This window comes from Phalangium opilio, unplaced genomic scaffold (genome assembly GCF_054372755.1).
Source record: "Phalangium opilio isolate 3A_F unplaced genomic scaffold, DU_Popi_V2 ptg000031l_1, whole genome shotgun sequence".
Classification (NCBI taxonomy): Eukaryota; Metazoa; Arthropoda; class Arachnida; order Opiliones; family Phalangiidae; genus Phalangium; species Phalangium opilio.
In genome coordinates this window covers 12,120,018-12,139,067 of record NW_028324158.1, presented here as the reverse complement: position 1 = coordinate 12,139,067, position 19,050 = coordinate 12,120,018, and the positions used below count along the sequence as shown (strand labels likewise).

At 37.5% G+C, this 19,050-nt stretch overlaps 1 long non-coding RNA gene across 1 annotated transcript; it reads right to left on the bottom strand.

The window, feature by feature from the left end:
* Positions 1-1,868: 1,868 nt before the first annotated feature.
* LOC149690664 (uncharacterized) lies at positions 1,869-8,182 on the bottom strand. The gene is made up of 3 exons (XR_016383777.1): positions 8,051-8,182; positions 7,843-7,915; positions 1,869-5,588 (listed from the first exon to the last, which is right to left on the bottom strand). It is a non-coding gene; the product is annotated as an uncharacterized LOC149690664 (long non-coding RNA).
* Between the last annotated feature and the right edge of the window lie 10,868 nt (positions 8,183-19,050).

The window sequence follows — 19,050 nt, the reverse complement described above, 5'->3', positions numbered from 1 at the left end:
AAGAGACTGACTGTTATCTGATATAGTCCAAGCCTAGGGAAACCCCATCCATTTAGATTATTAAACCGTAAACATCACTCTGAATTAACACGTGATGCTATTCACTATGTACACTTGCACTTAAGAAAGAGCGGGTAAGAGAGTGAAAGAGGTCTTTCCCCATAACGTCAGTATCTTAATGGAATTTCTCTCGCTTCATTTTTGATTAGACTTTTGACTTCATCTCAAGACGCTAGAATTTACAATATTCGATAAAATTGTCATTCAAAAATAAACCCTTTTGGGGATGTCTAAGCTCACTGTATATGCTAGTGTCGCAGAAATGACTTACTATCAGAACTTCATGTTCCATAAGTCTGTCACTGATTACTGAGAGCTTGCCATGAAGTGACGTATGTGAAATAACGCCTAGTGAGAGGCTGTTAAAGGCCTTATACAGACTAAATAGGGAGATGGACTGCAAAATTGCGTGTAATCAATTCTCGCTTGTCGTTCTCGAACTAGTTATCTCGAGCTGTAGGTCTCTAGCATTAAGAAGTATATGTAGTGTCATACTTATGGAACATGTCTTATAAACTTATGGTACTATGCTGGTTAGGTTTTCTTAGTGCCAAAAAAGTACCTTGTCGAAACCTTTTTCTTGAATATACGAAATAAAGGATGATAGAAAACCACGTCATAATGCGATGCTCCCTCGAAGAAACTGAAAAAAAAGGGTTAGGAAAAAAGTGACCCAAGAGTGGCTCGTCCTTCAGGCGCCCCAAACACGTAACTCCTCGACCACCACGTGACACTAGACTCTTTTTATATACCATCATCATCATCTTCGTTAAGATTATTTTTGACTATCAAAACACAAGGGAGCAGAACAGAAAAAAATACTAGAGGGGAAAGTATTACAAAATGACCCCCAACGTGAAAAAAAAAATATTACCCGTGACCCCGGTAAAAGGTCATAACCGACAAAGATCGATCAAAAATATGGTAAAATACCCACAAACCCCAAAAGTGATAAACTTTCAGATACTCTATATTGGTATTAAATGTCACCTAAGATTATTTGCAAAGTATTGTAAGGTTTCATTCAGCCTTTTGGTCTGGTCGTAGGTAAGACTGACTTGATTTTCGTCAACAAAAAAATAAACAACGCAAAAAATAGTTGTAATATAACAAAACGTCAAAGTTACGCAAGGATATTTGTCTCTTAATAGAAGCGCATAGACTGAAGTAGTTTCTGTTCAAAATATTAATCAGAATTTTAGACTGAAACAATTTTCTTAAATTAAAATTTTTTTCTTTAACTTTGGGACACCATAATTTAGGAAACTTAAGTGTTAATAACAAAAATCCATTAGGATATGATAGACTAAATTATCCTCTTTCTAATGGTACCAAGAACGTGGGCCTACCTCAAACAGAACGCGAGATATTAACCAAAACATCGCAAACCTCAAACTTGCACTCCACTTTTTTTCTCTCTCTACTTCACTCATCCCGGAATGAACTTCAGTTCATACCATGAAGGATAGGAGAAGGGAAAACGGGAAAAGGGGGAAAATGGGATAAAATGATACAAAACGTCGAGCTAACTTTTTCCTTTATTCCATCATCAGAGCGAGAAGAAAATAGCCACTTTGGTTAGATCCTGCATGGCTTTCTTCCCTCTCGCCCAATTTTATGGCTTATTTGCGGGAAAGCTAAGACTAGGGTCGGGTAGAACCACCACGGACGGGAGAAGTCCAACGCGAAGATTGGGTTTTTGGGAGCTCGTGGAGCTTCAAGAGGATGAGTGATTGGACAGCGGAGGCAGAATGCGGCGCGCAGAAATTGAGATTCGCGTATTTAAGGAGCCTTTTTTCTTTGAAACCTCTTTCTTTCTTTTACCATACTTTGGGATACTAGCATAGAAGCTTTCCTTTTTTCTGTCCATAGTTCTGCATGGGTCCTTACCACAAATTGCCAAGGCGCTACCGTATAAAAATGACCCGAAAAAAGCTAAAAATAGTGCCTTTTTTTTTCTTATTCCGAGTTTTTTTTTTCAGGCAATAAAAAGAATTCCACCAAGCCTTATTTTCTGTAATAATACAAAATACTTCAGTTGGAAAAAATTAAGTGCGTACTGTTGGCATTGGAAAAAACAGTAGTTAAATATGGACAGAAGTTAGTTAAATTGAAGTAAACTAATGGTCAGAAAATTAACGTAGAAGCGACATAGGGAATGTTTATATTGGGGTCATGACTCTTGGCATCAATATAACCTAAGTTTCTTAAACTAAAGTATACTCATCCTCATCTCAAATTAAGTTAAATCCCTACACAGTGGGGCACGATGATTGGTCCTAAGCTCAGTAGTACGTTACTACCAGAATAAAGTAGAAGCGACATAGGGAATGTTTATATTGGGGCATCAATATAAACCAAGTTTCTTATACTAAAGTATACTAATCCTAATCTCAAATTAAGTTTAATCTCTACAAAGTGGAGAAAGATTCCCTGTGTCGCTTCTATTTTGTCCAGCTTCTACTAATCATAGCTTGAAAACAAAGAGAATGTAACCATAAATTATTACGGCCATCATTCCATTAAGTTTAAAATGCCAATCGATTACTTAACTCACTTTACCAAGTATACCATTAATTCTGGCGTGAAAAAAGCACTTTGTATTATTTAATTTATATTATTTAAGCTTAATGTCGTCTGGACGGTCAAAGCCCGCGCGAGACAATGAGGGGGGAAACTCTATAGTTTGGAGAAAAAAAAGGACAACAGGCGGCCTTCTAAATGAATTAAGACCATTCGGACAATAGAACCCAACCAATAAAGAATGGGACAGATCAAGGAAAGAGCGAGTGGTCAGCTATTTTGTCCCCAAGGACCTTCTCTCTTCCCCCCCCCCATGCAACCTTCCCCGCAAACACGAGAGAACTGACCTCGCGTCGAAACAAAGAACTCTTCCTCTTAAATTTGATAGCACAGTCATCCATATAAAGCTATAGTATTAGCAAACCTAAGCCTTTGTCATTATTAAAAAGTATTACCGAATAAGTAAGGGTGCCGTTATTCTAGATAATAGTCGAGCTAAGACTCGGCGGCAATACTTTCATTTAGATAATGGACGTCCTTCACCGTAACCTAGAGTGGCACTTTTTTTTTAACACCATCGGTTGACACATTGTTTCTTAGCTACGCGTACATGTACTTTAAGTCTTTACTAAAGTATTTTTCAAGTCCTTGGTTACCTTGGTAATTAGATGGAAAGGTTGTGAACTGAAAACTGTATTTATGAAAGTGATGTCCAAGAGTCTCTTGCATTATGTCATGGGTCGGATTACCTTCTTGTCTATTAGATTTAACAACTCGGGTGCATGCTTACTCAGCTATTTTTTGCTTAACCATGTCATCTAATAAACAAGGGCGCCTTGTTATTAGCGGCGAGTGGATTCGAGAGGTTCTCAAGCGGCAAAAAGTTTCTACAAGGCCCTAGTTTTCCAAGCATGTACTGGGGCTGGTTGGTGGTGATACGATGTATTAAACTTAAACAACAAAGTGATTCCATTGTTTGCGCTTTACTTAAAAAGCTTTGGACTCTTTCCTTTTTTGTGTTTCTAAAGCTTTCTCTATAGTCTAAGGCTTTATAAGGAGCAAGGACTAAATATCTACGGTTCTTGGGTGACATGACATAACCCTGGACCAATTTTTTGAAGAAGTTAGCCCTAACAGTTTCGTTATTCTTTCGAGCAATTTAAACATTTCTTCTATAGAAACGGTCTGTTAATTTGATGTTAGGCTAAATTTTATTACATGACATATATCTTTCAAATCAGGACGAAATCTAATTTATAAGGTGTTAACTGTAGGTCTAGGCAATTATTTAAATTGGATCTTCCCAGCCTATAGTAACTAACTTGAAATGGTTGTTGGACATGCACAGACAGGCTGAGTTTAATTGCCGAACGGGAATTGAAGAGTTTAACGAGACGTATTTAATATCGAGTGTTTAAGTGAACCAGTAGGTGGAGGTGGTGGTGGTAGGAGTAATCGGTAGTCTAGGAAGCTAAAGTGTCATGGTTAGTGGAAAATATGGTTCAACTACAGAGAAAAAGCTGTGTTTTGGATATCCCGTGTTTTGTCATAACCCTATTTAAAATATACCTCACCAGGAATGCATACAGCTACTAGGAATTACAGTGCTCCCATATATCCCATGTTAATCTCCATGCGGGTTTTATGGGTGTTCGGTGCAACGGACAACGAGATAGATTATTCTCGAGGTAAAATTATTAATCCAACAAAACTCGCTTAGATACGTTGACAAAAATGTCTACATCATGATTTCCACCAAGCTGTTTGTATTGGTGACGTCCTAGAAAAACTGATAACAATTCAACCATGTTATCCACAAACCCTATACGACAGTAGATTTCCTAGAGATCCTTTAATCGAGTTAAAGCTTCGTCTAGAAGTTTGAGTCGCTACAAGATTCTAGGAACTCAATGTTCCGAATTTAATAGGTGTCGCTTGTTCCCCTTAATGTCCCACTTCGAACCCCCTTCCCTCCCCCTCTTAGTAGACGCCTTAAGGGAACGACCCGGTTTTCACACCACACTTATTCAGGCTTGAAGCGAGAATAAGGTATAGAGTTTGGGTTTAATATCAACTTTGCCATGTTTTAAAACCCAGAGTTTCCGCCTTTTCTTTCATTAATTTGGACTGAAAGGACAGACGCGAATGGAAAGTATAAGACCTACCCTTTCCCTCCCCTAACAGGCGGCTGGACCTATTAGTTACAGCTGGCAACCACCATTTTACAATTCTACGACGAAGCAAACGTGCACTGGAAATGCTTTCAAAAATGAATAGATTTAGAAGATTAAACTTGATAAATTTATCATAGATTTTGCGGTATTTTCAGTCGGACAGTAAGTAAAGAGCACCTAGAGACTACTTTCGTCTTTTAGAGAAATTATGAAATAATATAAGGTAACAAAGCAGGACGGTGATTGGTCAAGCTAGAGATAAAGAAACCAAGACTTGGCGTACGTCATTAACATCAACCTGGACACTAGGTCTAATTTCTTTCGGTTATTTTCAATTTGCATAATAAATACATCCAAAAGCGGAGTGAACAGTCCCAAATTGGACAAGTCTCCATAGACGCGGGCTGTTCGCAACTGGCGTAGGAAACCAACCCCATTGGAATAATTCTGACAGAGCCCGGTTAGTCTCATGGCTGGGCTAAACTTACCGTCCACTTGCTCTAAACCAATATGGAGAAACGCGTAACGATACGGTTCGGTATTAATGTATTTATTTCCGGTTTCTCCTTAATCCCTACCTTTTAGTTCAGGATTAGAGAACAGACAAAGGGGATTCCGTATTAGCATTCCTATAATTGTTGATTTCAATACGCCCTTTCTTAGTTACTTCTCAATTCCCCCTTTCCAGTCTCGCTCCATATTCAAATGTAATGTCGTCGTTCATTACGAGCTAACGGTTCCCTGGTTTCGCGCTGGCTTGCACCGAGAGAGGAGTTATGGCGGGAAGCATCAATTCACCGCTCATGGAAATGGAAGATGCTGGGAAGTAATCTGTGATTAGATGGTTGGGGAAAACATATGTTAGGGATATCAAAACAAATATAAACATAGCCCGCAGCGACTAATTACAAAACAACGGGAGCTAACATTTACATTTTGTTAAGCCTCAATTCTTTAATTTTGAAGAGTTCGTTAAACCTATATTCTTAATTTTGAAGAGTTTGTTAAGCCTCGTCTTAATTTTGAAGAGTTAGTTAAGCCTTTTTTTAATTTTGAAAATTGCGCGTGCTTTAATAATTCGCACGTGCTTCGTTATTAATACATTAATATTCGTTAGGCCTTTGTGATTAGTGAATAGGGTCGGTCGCTCGTAAAGAAGAACACGCTTTCCTCAGTCTTTAACCACCTAATATACTAGGAACAGTGGGACGGAGAGAGAGAGAGAATGGTTTCTATGATAGGGTAGCATCGATTTCTGTGTACAACAGTTTCCGCTCAGCATACTGTTACGAATGACCGGCGCGGATACGCGATTTAAATATTTAAAATGGATTCGTTTCACCTGTTAAAAATATTGGCTAAATATGATTATTGTTTCCTAACATCGTTGCGGGGACAACAACAACAAGCGAGCGAGCAAACAAGCAGATTGGAATTGATTAAATTAAAACTTTTCAAAAGTTAAAGAGATCACAAAGAGGGCTCATAATTTTCGAAGCTGTAATTTCTAAAATATCCTAACTACAATAGACGTATTTTAAAGTAAAATTTTCTCTATTTTACTAAGTAGTATTCCGTTCAGGGGAATTCAACAGGGACACATCTTAAGAAAAACCAACCATATATAATTCAAACGGTAATTCTAATTTAACTGAAGGATGTACTTACCACAAGAAAATATAAATTTTCCCACTGGGATTAATTAAAATAACTAAGCCCAAAACATATTCATTGCTTAATTAGGTTAAATACCCCATAGGAATTCATTAAAATACCAATAAAGCCAAAGACATTTAAATTAAGAGGAACCTCGAAGGATTTATTAATTTTAATGGTTGAGGAATTTATTTCGAGGTGCTCACTGTTGCGTAATATAACCCATTCTAAAATTCAAAATACTAGACGGGATACTTAAACGTTTCATTACATCAAACCCAAGGAGCTAATTTTCGTTAAAGATAAAACCTTCCACTCTAGTCAGAATAGTGTTAAAACCTAAAGGAGCGTATGACCAATCTATCCGTGGTATGACTTACACCATTCCATTAAATACCTGCAGAGAGACATGCAACTACACGCAGGTTAGTTCCTTTCTAACCCAAGAACGTGACCTCCCGGCCCCTGTTGTGATTTCCTTCTCTTCTGAAATGTTCTATATGCCTATCGTTTAAGTATAACTTTATTCTCCCCGTTTCATCTTCAAAAATAAGATTAAACTTCAAAACATAATCGAGTTACAAGGATTTTGCACTGCAGGTACACGTATAGTCGAAAAGGGGAGCCAATAGAATTCAGTATAACGTATACATCGGAGTCATCGATCGACCATGGTCTACTTGTTCCTGCATGGTCCCCCAACTTTAAACTTCAAACCCCTTCTCTTCCACCACTATTTATCTAAGCCTCGGTCCATGCGATACCAGGGCCATTAAACGACATTTCAACCCCTATATCTTGCCCCCAATTCGGTTTTCACCCTATTTATGATTTATCCGTCGAATTAACATTTTAATTAGAGCCATATTTTACGTGTTTTAACGCTCGCGACCCTGCGCGGACTCGCTAATTAGCTCAAAACTAAATCCAGAGCTAGCAAACCTTGTGGGCCCAAAATACCAGTTAGGCCTAACGAGATGGAAAGAATTTTCTCTTGGTTTTTACGAATTAAATAAATATCGGACGACCTTTTCCTCCCCCTCTCCCTCCCCCCGTTTAATAAATAATATGATTTAAAAGATTCCTCACGTGGCCATAAATTTATTAAAAAGCGCGAGCGCGAAATTTTAAAATTCAATAAAGGCTTAGTGAATTTTTTAATTTATGTCTATTTTGGCCTATTTCACTGTACCAATCAGGAGGGTACAAAGAATGTATCTTTTAAGGGGTTGAAAAGTTTGTCTGTACGTCGATTGTCAAGGGGAAGAAATAGACCTATCACAGAGGTATGAAAGAAACCCTTCAAATTTAGGCCTATTTTTAGAATAATAAAGTATTGTGAATAAAATCCTAAACTGCCTTTTCCTCAATTTTTCCCCTTTTGCTGAAGTTAATCTTGCAGCTTAAAGGAGACAGAGAGAAAACTTACTCCTTCTTTCTCCTGACTAGAGAGAGAATTTATCAAGAGAGCTGTCATTCGCATCTTCGCCGCAGTAAAAATACTAATAATAAAAAAATAAAAATAAAACTTCATCCTTCTCTCGTCCCATCATCCCAATTCCCGCAAAGGCTTAGCTCATCCAGTAAACTCATCCCTTGGATATTTTCCGGTAGCTGTTTAGGCAGCCATATTTTACCTTATGACAAGCGACGTGAACCTCTTTATTACACCCAACTCGTACGAGGTGAGACAATCAACGAAGTCAAAGCCCAAAGCGAGTCGCATTACGACACAGCCAGTGATCAGGTTCAAATTAAAGAGAAGTTGACTAATTTCACGATGGTTTCAACCGAACGATAACAGTTGGAATTGAGAGTTAAAATGGGGTTCCGTGGCAAACAAAATCATGGTGAAGAGTGAGATGGTCTAAGTTGAGGACACACTCGGGTACCATTAGGGTTAATGGTACTGGAGCAACTGTAAAAGATATAAAAGACATAAGTTTAAAACTCGCAAATAAAAAATTACAGGGTTCATATTCATGCCATGGCCATGCCAATTTTTGGAAAACCAATTTCCCTGACATTTCCAGGTTTTACTTCCATGTACTTCCCTGATATTTCCAGGTGCAAGGCCACCTAGTAACTGCAGTAGTGGTTTTTTTGGAGGAATAACAATGGGATTTGTTATTTTTAGTTTAAGCAACCCCTTCAGGGCAAACTTAGTCAAGCCTCACAAAATTTCCCTGATTTCCCAGAATTTTACTAAAAACTATAAATTTCCCTGAGTTTTCCCTGAATTTTCTGGTTCTCCAGGTTTGAATGAACCCTGAAAACACTTCTTTGGCTTTTCCTCTTCACAATTAGAACTATACGAAGTCCCACGATGATTATTTTAATTTAGAATTAGACCTAATAAGCCCAGCAAAACATAAACCTAATTAATATATCTCATTAAAAATTCCATTATAATCTCGAAAAGGGTAGAAATATTGGCCTGAATTTGTAAGCTTAATTAAAAATAATTTTAATCTAAAACTTGCATTCAAAACAACGAAGAAAGGATTAGAAACTAACTTCCACAACATCATAAACAACCATACCGTCTCGAATTCCGTTGTCCTCGTAGGGTTCCTGGTTTTACTTTCCCTGCAGGCCCTTAAGTACACTGGCTACGACAGAATTCACGAGGTCACATCGGACAAACTAAGTACTGGCCTTTTTGAAGGCAAAAATGCAGCTCGTATATTTTTAAAAGCCGAGTCTCGGGGACCCGCTGCTCGCTGGCGCTGATAAGAAGGCACGAAAACCGGAAGTTCCAGAGAAAAAGGGTTCTTGGCTACAGTCTAGGAGGAGAAGGAGGATAAGGGCAGTTTACTATACGAGCGCGACAGTATTTATTACCAAGCTGGCTAGGCTATCTAATAATGGAGTCTCAAAGAAAGCAAGATGACAAATTGTAAGAAAAGAGCCTAGATGTAATTAAAAACGCCTAAAGGAGATGACTATAACGAAAGCAACAGGAACCTTATGGGCTTTAATACTTGACCTTTTTCACCATTACCTCTAAGTTCTTGCCGCTAGGGTAACCAGTCCCTACTTAAACTATTTTGAATTTCAAATCTTGAAATCTGACAGTTTTTGGTATAACACGAGGAACATTTTTGACACACTTCAAGAAATTTGTTTTTTTAAACAGTGTAAATTTGAGAACGTTGTCTATTTACAAGTTTGATTATTTACGGAGCTGTGATTGTTATAACTCCAAGTTTTAGGTACCGTTGTAAAGGTAAGAAATAGGGCTATGACATACTCAAAGGATTTCATCGTAACTCTTATAAAATTAGAGTTATAACACTCCGAAAAATTGAGACAAATATAACATTTGGTTATTTCTCAGGCTCTGTTCAACAGATCCCCGAAAAGGAAGTACTACAGTTTTGACAGTTAGGGCAGCAATGCAACAGCATACCTAGTCTCACCCATACAAACTGACTTATAACGTAGCCACACTTCATAACAGAAATTCTATAATATCATTTCCACGAAAGGCTATTCCTTCTCAGACGACATCGGGGCTAATTCCGAGAACCCAAAATGGCTCTAATGTGTAGTGTAAGTTTAATCCTTAACACCCATTTAGGTTCTGATTTATAGCTTACTTTCCTAACGACATTTTCACGCGCTCCCTAATACTTCATCCCACTATAAAAATTCACGAAATCCTAGTAAAACTTATCATAAACCCTACCTTACAAGTCACTGCACACTCTTTATACTTAAACCTAAATAGCAGTGCAACAGAAAACCCTGCACGAGGTTTTAGTTTTAAAATTACTTTATCATAGAGAGACCGACCCCTAGCAAGACAGTAATAATAAAGCTGTGTCTGTATAGAGTTAAGTAATGAAGCCAAAGGCTTGAAGAAGGTAAAGGGAACGCGATAACCCTTTCAGGCTTCATTTTACATCAGCCTTATTTACTGGGCCTCCACAATTTTTCTTTTTTTTATATAACAGGAAAACTGCGGGGGTGTAAATACTATGAAGACTGTAAGCCTTGGTCAAAGCCTTAGAAAAGCCTTAAGGTCTAAAGGGTTTCCTTTGATTAGACGTCAACTGATGCTTGTCTTATTATACTGAAACCGCGCAAGAAGTAAATAAATACAAGGTTATTAAACAATTTATCAATTTCAAGAATTGCAAAATATTTCTAAATCACTAAAAGAAACTTTTTTTGAAGAAAATTCGATAACTTCAACTTTATGTCCTTCTGTCTGTACTAAATAGACTGTAAGAAGGTAGAAGTTACTTTAAGGGGACGTGGTGGCGACGTTGATAGGATACTAAACACTCTCCGAACTGTGGAGCATGGCCTAAAGATTCTTTCTAAAAATCCCTAAGGAATCAGGTCGGCGTTTGATCTCGTGTAAATCAATGGAGAAGCACATTCTAGGGGGAATACCATATATATTCTTTTTTATCATCTTTGGAGGTAGCTTGGATAAATGAATTTTTATAATACGTTAACACTATGAAGACAAATCCTGACTTTTAAAATATGAACAATATTGTTAATAACTAGAAAATTAATGCAGCTTCAAAGTCAAAATTATAATATTAAATTGTATAAATTACTTTGCATTAGGCTTAAGTACTAAGAAGCAATATGGTATTATAACAAGGGTGGAAAAATATGGTAATAAAATTCCTAAATTTTTGCATCTTTCCCCGAAACTGTTTTACAAAGTAAAATTTACTTAATGCATGAATTCCGAAATTATTTCAAGTACGTAAAAGTTACGATATTCAACTAAGCCTTGGCCATTACTCTACTAATTTAGGGCACGTAACGTATCTTTTCCAAACTCCAATAAAAAAACCCCGTTAATTATTTCCCACTTATTATCCAAGTTCCTTTGGCACGTGTTTTAAGGCCCTTAAATCTAGCTAGCTTTCCTTCCAATATCTATTCACTAGGAAAAGAGAATAGACGCTGTCCGAGGTAACGATTGGCTATAAAATTGCTTTAGCGAACTTTCTAATGACCTTTTACGAAAAGTGATTGTTTTTAGTTCTTAAGCAACTCCCTAATTTTGACCTAGTAGATGAGGTGTTTTAGTGAGTTTTACCATAAGTTTATAAGATACGTTCCTTCCATAAGTTTGTCACTGGTTACCAACTGGAGCTTGTCATGAAGTGACCCAGGTCATAGATTGGTGAGGTGCTGTCAAAGGCTTAGTACAGACTAAATAGGAAGATGGACTGCAAAATTAACCGAGTGTAGTCAGTTATCGCGTTGCAATTGGAACATTAAAACCCACATAAGACAATAAAAACAACCATCTCATTTACAACAAAGCGTAGCTCAGTCAGTCAGTGCACATGGCAAAATCGCGAGATCACAAAGTAAAGTATTTTCAAAAGGAGTCCGTAGAATTTTCTATTTTCTAGGTACCAGCAGAACAGAGCAGCGAATCGAAAGGATATTTTTGTCTGCCGTTCTTTTCCAGCAAAGCAAGCAAGCAAGCATCCACGCTTCAATCGATACAAAGACTAAGGCTTAACGTTGGCCCTCTTTTCCCAGTGGACTGCTTTTATCTGACTGTTCCCTATCCCCATCCCTTAACCCATCCCTAGAATAGTAGCATTCTCATCTTGAGCTTCCCGTTCTCTCTTTCTCTCTCTTGTGTGTGCCTTGGAAACGTCAGAGTAGATTTAGATTTTCATTCCAAGTTTTGACCACGTGTCGATGCAAAAATAGGGTTTAATTTCAATAGTAAATATACTACACCCATGCCTTTGAATGTAGTATAAACTGAGGGTAAGAAATATAGAGTGAAAACAGACCACCATGAAATAACACAGTACATTGTTGGATCATTTAAAACTAGCTATTCTTCCACAGTTAAACTAACGCCAAGGAACCATTATATTTTTCGCATTTGCTTAATGAATAAATATATATTTTTGAAAGCGTAATATTCTTCTTTTGGGGATAGTATTTAGTATTTACGTATTCCAATATTTTACCTTAGGGATTGAATTGAGTTTTCGAGCTATTGAAAGGCTATGAATGGTGCTAGGAGATGATTGTGGTGATGCGTTAAAAGGAGTTTTTGAGTTCTAAACCAATGGAAAATGTGGATTTTATAAATGTTCTATATACGGAATACGAAAAATGGGTGATATAAAATTCAAGACACGTGCAAAGGGGAACGTTAGAATTCTGAAGGTCATTCTAAATTTAATTTTAAGCCTTTTTAAAAGAAGAGCAGTATCGTCTGATTGATCAGCCACATTGTATGGGTGGATAAGTCAATAATAAAGTTAAACACATCTAAAATTACACGAAAAACTTAATAATAAACCAACCCAAGGTTTCTTGACCTTTACTGCACCAAATCAAATTAAACTTCAAAACCCAACACAATAGGCCATAAAACAATACAATCTTCAATTCTGTACAAAAAGAATATATCTCATTAAATTCTAGACTACCACGTTCGTACGTCTCTTTGTCCATTAAAACTAAAACTTTGGAGTTCGCGATGTAACTCGAAACGCAGTCACGAGCCAGCCTGCCACACGACGCAAGACGATGGTAGGTCGAATCGTGGACAGACTGCCTACGCATTTACTTCATTAAGTATGCAGGATAGTACAGCTTATGTTTTTGGGGGAGACGCAACGGCTCGATAGCGCGCATTGTTCCGGCGGCTTTTAATTGAATGGGAGCTAGTTTTGGCCTGATTGGTTTAATTAGATTTTTTTTGAGGGGAAGGGGGAGACAGTGGGGTCTGATATAAACGGAAAATGGGGTATGGGACAAATAAAGTGCATAACTTAATCTGGACTAGAATTTTAATGTCCCTAACGCAACGTTAAATGTAGGTGATTTGGTTCAGTTCCAAATATAGTTCTAAATGAATGAACGAATGAATGGACAGTAATTAGGTTAGGAGAGGGTTAGACCAGTATGATATTTTGTACAGAACAAATCGACTGTACTTCAAGTTATGGTCTTTTGATAGATGAGGGAATAAATTACTTTGCGAGGAGGACTTCTATTTGCTTTCATCAAGCGGAGAGAAAAAGGCATTATGAATGAACGAGGTTTGGGTTTTCTATGTACAAGCTTACATACGGAACAAAACCGGAACACAGAGGGAAGATTCTCTTTCTCTTGTCCTATTGTTGAAAAGATAATATTTGGTCTTTGTTTTCAACTCCTCTCTTTTTATTTCTATCTATATACACATATATGTCAACATTTGAAGATTGTCGGTTTAGTTAAAGGCCCCCTTTGCGATGTTCTAAAGTCGGATAGTTTTTATATTGAACTCAATCATGATTCATGAGTAACGTTTCAACAAAAAGTGTGATACCTTTCACAATAAACGCTACTTCTGCCAATCAATTTGTTTTTACCGAACGAAACTAAGAACCAATAATAAGCTTTAAAGTTGCCTGGAACTCGCTTATCTCATCTCGTCAATGCCTCTTCAGACGACACAAATATTTTACTGATTTAGATGAGTCAACTTGAGTTAAGTAAACTAGTTCGGTTGTATGAACATAAGTTGGACAAATTGAATTACCAAACTGAAAATTGATCATAGTCCAACTCAACTCTTTGACTCATTTAGTTGAGTCAAAATTTGTTATCGTCTGCAACGGCCTTAACTTTACTTCCTTTTGACAAATTTATAGAATCACGGAAGTTACTTATGTTACACAGGTAAAATATTTAAATATGAAATGAATATTTTCATGAGGAGTGATAAATTAAATTTTATATAATTAATTAGTTTCGGTATAGCTTCTCGAAATTGAAAGCAAATAAATTGTTAATTTGAAATTTTATATTTTCGTTGTTGTACTTCTTAGAAACAACTACGCTAAAGAAATCTCTTTTCGTGGATTAAATTCTACACAACTTTTTCTCTCTTTTCTTTTGGAAGTTACAAATACAATTCATTTGATTTCATGGCAATGAGACAAGGCTTAACGAAACGAACCTTAGAAAATAAGCCTATTTTCCGAACACATTTTTTTAAACCCATTCTCTCGACAAGGTTTAGCCACCAAACCAAAAAAAACCCAATCTAAGCTTCAAGCCCCTCAACAAGGGGGAAAAGAAAATTTCCAAAGCAAAAAGGCAAACATTACAAGGCGACAAGGCCTAGCTAACCCTTCCTCTCCCCGCCCCCCCTCTCTTGAAAACATCAATTTTATAAAGGGGGTTATATTCTAGCAACAATTACTTGGGCGGATTTTTCAGAGAGCCCAATAAGAAATACCACCCACATTCAACCGTCCAAAAAGTAAAAAAGTAAGAAAACTACGATATGGCTAAAAAAACCAAAGTCAATTCCAGGTTCATACATAGTTCTCTGTCCAGCGTCATGTATTCTATACATGCGGAAGTAAGATAATCGAAGTAATTTTATACGCGTTTCATTTTCCTTGATTGATTTTTTCTCCCAACATCTACTCAGGTACACATGGGACAAGAAAAGGTACCTATGATCACATAATTTCCCATAGGAACGTGACCCATTGATGCCAGAATGTACTGGAAAATCGACAATTGGACTTCATCCGAAGAATAATTGGCTCGAAAAAAATTAATAAAATGTAATATGGACCTTCTCTTATGAGCGGTTTTTACCCACTACGAATTTTGGCCATAAAATACGTAAAAGTTGGGCTGAAACCCTTGATTATTTCGGCTACTTATGAAAAATTGTGATTTCTAGGGCTACAGAAGTAAAAAGTTAATTAAACAAAATTTTATCCACCGTTTCTTAACTTTAACTACGCATGCACTTCACAGGGTTGCCAGTAATTTGATATTATAACACCTCCTGAATTCAGGTTTGGAACTGAATGATAATTACTGAATCAATCAGTTTAGGCTGGCAATGTCACTTGTCCGCACCACTATCTACACGCAATTAGCAAACAAATTAATTAATTATCATAAAAATCTAACTTCAATTTACGCGCTTCAGGCCTTCAAAATACAACTTAAAGCAGTTTCCGTTTGAAACGTATTAGTCCAAGAGACTCTTGATGGGAGAGAAAGAGAAAAAATGAAGAAATGAAACTCGAACAAATTGGATATTCCCAAATCTCTTCGGGAAAATAAGTCTTCTTCTTTTTCACTCGCGCCACGCCATCATAAGGGAGGATGAAGGAGCTAGGATATGCTCCGAAAGGATGCTGAGTTTTTAGAGAAGAAAGAAAAAAACATGAACTATAATTTATTGAAAGGGCCTAATTTCCTATGGGCCTATAGATGATATTAAGGCATAGATGAAATTAGGTTAATTTGAAGGCACGATAAAAACGTACCGTAATTAAGTTTCGTCGCTATGTACAGGCGTGAAATAGAAATAGGCCAAATTTAGTTCTTCTTACGTCAATAAATTTTTATTTATGGTGAAATATTTTCCGTCAGAGGTTTCATAAATTAGCTAATGCAATACTGATTGATTCCTCAGCAATATCTTAACAGATTTCAATAATTATTCGTTTTAATTAAAGATTGTATTAAGTCCGATTTCGGATGAAAAAATTATCTACGGTTTGAGATATTAGAGGTTAAAGTTCACTCCAAATAATGTGCATATTTCACGCGCGTATTACGATAAATTATTTTCAAAAATATAAACTGTAAAGCTTTTTTCGACGACAGTCTCGGAGATACGAAATAAAACGAGAGAGCGACGCAAATCAGTCTTACAACTTAAATAACAAATACTGTACCGGGTGGCTCGCCTACCTTTTCACTATTGGGGGGTGGCGTGTTAGGAGTAATTATTAAAAGAACATAAGGCTTAGTCTAGGTGGAGTGGGATAAGTAAATGAACTAGTATTAAGAGTTGCCATCATGTTTAATATTTTGGGTACGGGAGTACTCCAATAAAAGGGAACAATAAACAATACAATAAAATCAAATAAAATAAAATAAAACAGATAGCATGCCTTAATATTAAACTAAAATATCGCATGCAGTTTATGGATAACGGGTCATGACTCCGATTAAATTAAATTAATTGCGCAAATAGAAAAATGAGTAGATATATATATATATATACAATGGCTTTTGCGAGCTCATGTTAAAAAGTAAAAGTACGTTACGCAAGGCGTCGGAGGTCGGTTCCTTTTTGATGAGTGGAGCACGGTCATCGCGTAGTTAGCGAGTTGTTAATCATTACACCGTATTAGACGTACGTGAAGAAGGGTCTTTCTTCAACCGGCTTAACGCGCGGCGATCGACTATGGGCTACTTGGCCTCTTTTTTATTAAGGTCTCCCTTAAGTCCTCCTCATTTCTTCTTCCGTTCGCAGCCAAAATTCGTGGCTCTTCTCTCGGAGTCCAAGTTAAAAAGTGTCGTTTCTCTTTCACTTTCTTGGAGTCTCCAACTCCTTGGTTACAGGTAAAAGAAAGGGGTCGTGACCCGACTGGCGCCTTGATTCTTTTTGTCCTTTCCCAAGTTCCTTAGGGTCTGGTATTGTTTGTTAAAACTGGCGACACTCAGTCGTTCGCCAAGAGTAATTTCTCTCGCCACTCCGGCGACATAGTTTCGCGCACTCAAATTCACAAAGCCACAACTATTTACACAATACAACACAATACACTATACTATACAGTAGGTAAAAATGAATGCATGCCTGGCAACTCTTAGTTTTTCTTAAGGGGTTAAAAATATAAATCAGGGGACCGAAAGGGGAAATCGCTAAGCCCAATAGGTAAAAGGCAGGTCGTTTGGCACGGGGTATTCGGACGCCCCGTAGCACTAAGATCCCCGTCCCTCCGACACAGTGTCGCCTGGCCAAGCCACACCGGCTGAAGGGGTAAAGGGGGTTGGGAAGGGTGAACCCTCAATAACAACGACCAGCATCGAGATTGAAGATTGGTAATTTAAGTTTTATAAAATCGGAGTTAAATTTTGATTATTGAATGTATTGAATGAATTAAATTTTGATTATTTGGGGATTGGTAGTTTATTACAGAATTTGCGTTACAACTCCCCCCGGACTGACTTCGAACGTCCTCGGTCGAACTGGACAATTACAAAATAAAGGTTCCATGAAGAACAAAAAAAAATATATATAGGGGAAATGGACGAATCAATACATAAATAAGTGGTCGTTGATGAAACCATACTACAGAATAAAAACAAATCTAATAACCAATTGAAACAAAATTGCGAAGAGATCTCAGTATTTACAAGTGCACAAAAACTAAATATCGATATATTCATATACAGTATGAAACATAATAAAAAAAAATCTAGCTAGCTTGTCTGGGTTTGACTTTTCCAGTCAAGGGATCCCTAGGTCGTAGGGTACGACCATGAATAAAATTTGGTACCACGTCGTCCTGCTCACTATCACTAGCTCCAGCTATGGACGGACAAAAATCGGATTCATTAAGGGTCAAATTCTTTCTCTCGACATACGGTTTCAGCTGCGAAATATGGTAGGTACCAAAAAGGACCTTTTTCGTGTCCACATTCGCCAACCTGTAAGTTCGTGCACTAAGCTTATTTGCTATGTTGTAAGGACCCTCAAATTTTTCCGCTAGTTTAGCTGTGAAATTATCAGCAGCTTTGGAAAGATGGTGTGTACGTTTAAGAACGAGGTCACCCTCTTCCAATTCGAAATCCCTGTGTCTTTTATCATAATTAGCTTTTTGCCTAATTTGGGCCTTCTTAATGTTCTGATAAGCTGTCTCCAAAGCTTTTTGGACTTTTGGAAGAACGCGTAGACCATAGGTATTTTCGACTTCATCGGCGAAATAATTATTAAGATTTTTCGGGGTTATGAGACTGCACGCAGTTCTTATTTCCCGACCAAACATCAGTTCGGCTGGAGTAAATCCAGTAGTTTCATGCACCGCGCTCCGGATTGCCATTGCATATTGTTGTAACCCTTCATCCCAGTCCTGATGGTTATCCGTGACGTAGGATGCAATCATTATACCCAAGATTTGATTAAATCGTTCAGTTAAGTTTTCCTGCGCATGATACAGGGAAGTGAATCTTTGTTGGATTCCTAACTTACTGAATACGTTTCGAAATATTTTTCCAACAAACTGTTTCCCGTTGTCTGAAACAACAGCGGAGGGTAATCCGAAGCGGGTGAATACCTCATCAACTAAATGTTTTACTATGGGCTTTGTGGTGGCGGAACGTAGGGGAAACACTTCCACCCACTTGGTTAAGTAATCACAAACCACTAAAATATATTTGAAACCGCGCTTACTGCGGCTATATGGGCCCTTTAGGTCGACGGATATTACACTGAAAGGCTCGGCTACGTCACTACATTTCATAAGGCCTGCGGGTAGTTGGCGGGGGATCTTGTGTTTCTGGCATACTGAACAAGAGTTGCAGTATGTTAATACATCTCGCGTGATGCCCTCCCAAGTAAATTGAGTTAGAACCCTCTTTAAAGTCTTTTTGGAACCAAAGTGGCCGGCTGATTGAATGTCATGGCTTAAGTAGAGTATTCGAGCTTTCAGGGAATCGGGAACCATAATTCGAAAAGGATCCCATTCAGGATGTGATTTCTTAATCTCTCTATATAAAATTTCATGGCGAATATCACAAAAGGGAGCGGTCTTCTCTATCCAGTCTCTCAAGGGCTTGTCATCAGGTAAATTCCCGTTGTATAAATAAACTA